Source organism: Dipteris shenzhenensis, chromosome 11, assembly GCF_047967505.1.
Source record: "Dipteris shenzhenensis isolate YYH24624 ecotype China chromosome 11, Dip_SZ_1.0, whole genome shotgun sequence".
NCBI lineage: Eukaryota > Viridiplantae > Streptophyta > Polypodiopsida > Gleicheniales > Dipteridaceae > Dipteris > Dipteris shenzhenensis.
Window position 1 is genome coordinate 43784313 of NC_141606.1, and position 7210 is coordinate 43791522.

The following is a 7210-nucleotide window of genomic DNA, read 5'->3' on the forward strand; positions in this document are numbered from 1 at the left end:
AATGCTTTTGCCTCTCTTCTAACTGAATAGTTCAGTAAAACTGAGCATAGAGCCAAGCCAAGTGGTGCCTATGTTGGAGGATTTTGAAACTTGAAATTCTATTGCTAGAAATTACAAACATTTTAAAATCTCACTTTGAGACCCAGCGGAGCGGGTCTTTAACCCGTCGTAGACGGGTCATGCTACTCGTACTTATTAAATACAAGAGGCAGACTGATGAAGTTCAAGAAAGCTAGCCCCGTTTGACTGTAGCATTGGTCGAGTATTTCGGCAAAGAAGAGGAACCCGAGAATGTTCATCTGTTGATAGCGAGGTTGAGACAAGAAGAAGGAGAGACAGCGCATCGATATGTGGATTGAGTGGCTGGGCTCTTGGATTGCCTAGTAGCTATGTATCCAGATAATGAGGGGTTTGTTGTCGGAATGACTCAGTATGTGTTGAGCCATATAGTGTCTGGTTCAACTGATGAGTTTCGTCTCAAGTTGAAGTGGGAGGACCCGAAGACCATGGAGCATGCAAAGGCCATTGCAGTGAAGTTTGATAGAATGTTTAGTGATTTAGTCATAATTCCTCCTTTCCCTTTTGCAACGACAGTCAAGGTGTCTCATGGTGGATCCATCTTAGCAAAACCTCTTCCTCCCCCATCTTCTCCCCCTCCTCTGCAATATGTATCCCCTACCCCTATTGGTGTTATAAGCAAGAAAAGAAATTAGGACCAAAGGCTAGAGGCTAAGCATGGTGACGACCATGGAGGAAAGGAGAACATGAGGGCGAAACATTATCATGGGAGGGGAAAAGGAATTAGAAGAGGAGGGAATGAAGAGGGAGACTATGACACAAGGGGAAAGGGAGAGGGGGAAGAGAAGCGTGTACATGATGGGAGGAGGAATGTAAAGATGGAGACATCAAGGGAAGAGGACCATGCTTTATTTGAAAGAAAGGATGAGAGGGAAATATCAAAGTACTAGCTAGGTGGCTTTACAAGAATGAGCGTGTCTCATCAAGGAATAGCCCCCTCCTTTTATAGCCAAGAGAGGGGCTCTCTCCCAATAAATGCATCCTCCCACATGTATGGTGTGTGTGGAAAAGTCTCCCATGTGGGCTAGGCGGTTACGCACTCTCAATTGTGTGCGACAACCCTTTGCCTCATTTTTCTACACAAATCAAGCCCCATATCTCAAGTCTATGATACTCCCTTGGTCTCTCCCAATTTTATAATATGTTCAAACCTCTAGGAGGACAAGTGGAGGGTTGGCACAAGGAATCTTGCCACCTCATCCTACTTTCCCCATTATTTAACTTGCATCCTTGGACTATCTATACCTCCCCCACATGGGCCTATCCTATATGGAGGGAATAACCCAATATAATATCCATCTCCACCTATTTTATATTACTTCTCCTATGGACTTTGAGCCATATCTCACTAAATGCAGCCTAGGTGGAGGGGTGGCACATGGAGGAGCCATGCCACCTTACATTTTATAATATTACTACCATGGATTATGTACAACACACCTTATGGGTCCTCTTACATGGAAGGGTGGCACATGGTCATGCCCTACCACCTCAACCCTGGGCCCTATGCACACCATATTTTATTATACTTTTGCCACACATACAAACACACACACATATTAATGCCTTTTTTCTTAGACAATTTTATCCAAAATAGTTCCCCCCCCCAAGCAGGGAATGCACAGCATTTCCATGCCTGGGTCCATCACGCACAAAGAAAGGCTTGAGGTAATGCTTGTTGATCACCTTCTTGCCATATGGTTCATGTAGCTCCTGAACTTGTACAGACCCATTGCTACGTTCCTTGATGACTTTGTATGGACCAATCCACAGTGGCAGAAACTTCTTATCCATTTTGTGGTCCAATCTGTTATCAAAGCATAGCACAACATCCCCCTCAGCAAAGTGTCTTTCCCATCCCTTGCGAATCTTAGCATCCAAGCGGGCCTTTTGTCGATTCTTTTGGATCTCTGTTTGGTGTAGTGCAAGGCATCGGGTTTCATCTAACTCTCAAGTTATACCAATCTGGCCTCTACATGTTCATCTTCTGTCATCCTCTGTTCCTGTGCCAATCTCAAGGCCGGAATCTCTACCTCTAGTGGTAAAACTGCCTCAGTACCATACACCAACTCAAAAGGAGTGTGACCTGTAGATGTTTTATGAGTGATGTTGTAAGCCCACACGACTTTAGTGACCTTCTGATCCCACTGGCTCCTGTTTCCTATGGCCATTGGTCCGCTCTGTTTGACCCATGGATGCCGGATAATAGATGCTAGAAGTGTGATGATAAATACCCAAGCGATCCATGAGTAACTCCACTGCTTCATTTAAGAATGGACTCCCATGGCCAAAGACAATCTCCATGGGTGTCCCAAACCTTGTGCAGATATGTTCAAATATGAAATTTGAAACTGCCTTACTATTTGCAGCAGGGAGGGCGATAGCTTCAACCCACTTAGTGACATACTGTGAGTGGCTACCAAAAGATACTTCCCTTTGCGGGCAATCATGGGCAAGGGCCCAACAAAATCTATTCCCCACTTCTAAAACGGATGGATGGACATCACTGGATGATGTTGCCTAGGACGCAAATCCTTCCTACCAAAGAATTGGCATGGTTCATAGGTTTTGCAATACAAAGTGACATCCTTGAACAAGGTCAGCCAATAGTATCCAGCATGTAAAATATTCTTAGCTGTATAGTCCTCCACAAAATCCATCATGATAATGCTTCAATACCTTAGGCACTTCATCTGCATCAATGGCCCGTCTTAGTACCCCATCCATGCCTTGACAGTACAACACCCCATCAAGGAGGGTGTAGCGCCTACTATCTTTGCGGATTTTCTTTCTCTCATAGCTAGTACTTTCTGGAGGAAAGGAGAAAGCAGTCAGAAACCTGTAGATACCACCATACCATGGATCCCCAACCTCTATGGCCGCTACAAGGGTTACATCAAGGCACTCCTCTAAATCAATCAAAGCATTCTTCAATTTGGAACCCCCTTTTACAATTTTGAAAGAAAAATCATATTCTTGTAGAACTGCCAACCATTTGGCCAACCGGCCCATGGGATTTGGTGATTGAAGAACCTGCTTTGCAAGACCAGTGCTAATGAGTATAATGAAGGACTTTCCAGCCACATAATGCTTAAATTTCTCAATGCAAAACACCAAAGACAAGGCATGCTTGTCAGCCTCTAAATAGCGTTGCTCAGTGTCGAGCAATTATTGAGAACCAAATCGAACGAGATACATGAACTGATCCTCCCCTTGCTGGAGAAGAATACCTGCCAGAGTGTGCTCACCAAACCCAGGATTGATATAGAAAGTCTTTGACCAATCTAGATTGCGTAGAATGGGTTCTGAAGCCAAAGCATTCTTGATTTGTGCAAACCCATGATCACAATCCTCATCCCAAGAGAAATCAACCCCATCTTTTAATAGCCACTACTACACATGGATCCTATTGCGACGTTTACGTACCGATGTTTCGTGCCTGTGTGGCATTAATCGTCGGTATGAAAAGCACGTTCCGTAAAGCGTCACTATATAGTGACTTTTATAAAGGTCACTATATAGCGACTTTTAAGTGTTGCTATATAGCGACATTGATATACTATTTTATAGCGACATTTTCCATAGAGGTTTTTTTTTCCATATAGGCCTTAAAAGTTAGTTTTTTCCAATGACAAATTTTTTTAAATTTTCATACATGTTTGATCTCATAGAGAATAAAAATATGAGAGCATGTACATCAAGCCTTTGAAGCTCATATATTCATGTCCAAGTTTGAGATGAAAAAAATCAATTAAGAGCATTTACATCAACTGTTTCATCTTGAGCCAAGTCTAAGGCGCCAAACAAGTCTATCTCCAACTCTATACCGAGTTGATCTCCTATATCATCATCATACTCTAGCATCATATGTTCACCTAAAAGTATTTAATCATCTTCTTCAATAAAGTGTGGTGATTCTTGATGATCGTTGTCTTCTTTCTCAATATCATGATCTCCATCTTCCTCCCGTGCGATGTCATTATGCGCATCTTCCTCTTGGCTCATATGGTGATCTACATCTTCTTCGCTAGATTCATCAATTGGATCCGGCATTGGTAGTGGCATCTCCATATCCACATCTCTATCTTCAAAAATTTGCTTACTTTGTGGTGTAACTTGGATCAGGTACCACCATCTTGGATCAGAACGATCCGGATGAAAAACCACCTATATTGAAGATGGGTGCCAAATGTCGTCAATTATATATATGAAAGCACCTGCTCATAGTGCTCGGGAAGAACAAAAGTATCACTTTCATCGGTCCAATGTTTGGTAGAGTCTATTGCAAAGAAACCGCTACTATCTTTTCTCACTATCGCATGGGGACCATTGTAAATAGTTCTAAATTATTGTACATCAAGAATGAAAATACTAAATCGTCTGAAATCAAATTCATAGATGTCGCGTATGGTTCCACAATAATCCAACTGTGAGGAGAGAAGATTGGTATCCGAAGCACTTGCTCGGCTATCTTGTGTGAAGTTAGCCATGACTCCACAATCATACGTGACTCTCTTTGAATCAATGTGTTCCACATCAAAATGTCGTCCATATGACCATAATGCACTGTACTTTTTGTACTGTAAAAGAGCATCATTAAAACAATGAAGATGCATCTATTTTATAGCGTATATTGCCACAAATAATTACTTAATTACATCAAGAGGTAAGAAACTTACATGCACCATACATCCAGATGATAACTCTCGCTCGCGCTCGTTTATTATCTCTCCATCACGTTCGGCTTTACGTAGAGCCAGTTGTAGCCAATCAAGTGACATGTGAGTAGGGAGAAGGGCCAGATCCTGTGGGTATGGTTGTGATTGCCTGTACATTACTCTGAATCTCATCCTTGCATTTATTCTTTCTGCTTTGGCCACTTCATATCTCTCAATCCACTTCTGCATCTCAGGGCTATTGAGGATACAAAACTTATTGAATTTCTCCATTTGCTCTTCGCTCATCTTTCTTTCAATTCCTTTTCCTTGGGGAACCTCGCCAATGATGCGATCATCATCCTTGTTATGCCAAGCTTGCGGTATATCGGGATCCGTGGATGTAAGAAACTCTGTGATATATACTAATGACTCTTACACAAGCCATCCCTCTACCATGCTTGCTTTTGGTCTTGCTCTTTGTCTTACAAATCCCTTTAAAGTTTTCATAAACCACTCGAGAAAAAACATCCATCGACTATGAACGGTACCTGCTATAGCCACCTCATCAACTATGTGCACAAGCAAGTGGACTTGAGTTGTCATAATGCTCGAGGGAAAGTGCTTCTCAAGCAAGCATACGGCTTCTATGGATTCCACCCTAGCCTTCTCGATGCTCGATATGGAGATCTCTTTTTGAGATATCCACCTATTTCACATGTCCATGTAAGATATTTTCATAATCATTCTATAGATTAATCAGCTTAAATTGAAGAAAATAGAATCAATGCAATTTGATAGTAAGCATATCTCACAATACCACAGATCTTGAATATAGCATTTCTAACATCTTCTTGTAAGCACCCTTTTATTGTAATTGGGAGAATGAACTATCAAAGCAACAAAGAAGTCATGTCAACAATATAACATAATCATAATTACGCTAACACATCACAATTATCGGTACACTAATTCTACTTAGAATACCTATAAGACCTTGTGCCAATCATGTGACTTGAGCCCACTAAGATTATTGTCCTTTGAAAATGCTCCTTTCAAGCAACGCATGTACCCTGTCAGTGTTCGAAAAGAGGCAATGTCTGCCTTGACCGCTGCCTCCTCCCTCGTATAGAGGATCCACGTTGCTTTCAGGAGGACAACTTTTCTCGAAGCATGCACTTGGGGCCAAAAACGAGACATCCTATTCATAGTACGCAAGTCTTCTCACACTCCTCTCGAGTCTTTGGAACCAATCAAGTGTGCCCAAATAGTAGCCCCCACATTCTTGAAGAAAAACATGGGATCCAAGAGATGATTGATTTGTTACTGACCCCAATAAGGAAGCTCGTGAAAGATCGATAGCCTCTTCATACCAGGAGGAGGTTCCTCTCCATTCGCCCTCCAAGCTTGAATCCAGTCACTTGCCTTTAGATATGATGGTGGTGGATCAAGCTGACCTCCATGTGCGAGATGGTCGAGTGGAAGGTATCGAGCATGACCTCGGGGGGGTCACTCATCATATGTAACCCTATCACATGAGTTCAACAGAAGGATATTTTTTATTTCTAAAATTTACAGAAATAAATATACATAAGGGACTATTTAAAATAGTTTTGGGAAAAATTTACAGATTTGTATAGAAAAGGGATACATTTTATTAATGAAAAATTTACAGATAAGGGATTTTAGAGGTAGGCCTTGAACGCACGTGGTATAGAGGGTTTATACATAGTGACCCCCCCGAGAGCATGACCTTCATAAACATTTTTCCTCATATGTTTGGAGTAGCGTACAAGTGATTTTAGAGCCGGTCCACAAACAGGACAAGCATGGTACCCACTTGTAACAAGTCCTGCACGTGTGCATGAATGTGTTAGTACAAGACATGCATGCGAAAGAGTCATAAAAGCATAATCCCTCATTATACATGTAAAGACACAACCATGTACCTGCGCACTCTCCATATCCTGGGTAGTCATGCATGGTCCACATCAAGATACCCCTGACCAAAATATCATTGGTATGTCCAGGAGCTCTGGAAATATCAAAAACCTGCACTCCTCTCCATAATATCTGTAACTCCTCTGTCAAAGGTGCCATGTACATGTCCATATTTTTTGCCTTGTACTTTCCTGGCACAAGTAGTGCAAGCATGAGGTGTCCCTTTTTTATTGTTAGCCATGGTGGGATATTGTAATTCACCACGACTATGGGCCATGTCGACCAAGATGTCAAGCGTAACCCAAAAGGATTCACACCGTCCATGGCGAGCCCAAGATGTAAGTTGCATGGCTCCCTCGCAAAGTTCGGCCACTGATTATCTATGTGCTTCCAAGCTGCACAATCTACGGGAATCCTCAATGTGTCATCAATGGACCGATGAGATGCATGCCATGTCATCAACTCCGCTATGGATTTGCATTGGAACATGTGTTGTATTCTTGCAATGATGGGAAAGTGTCTCAAGACCTTTACCG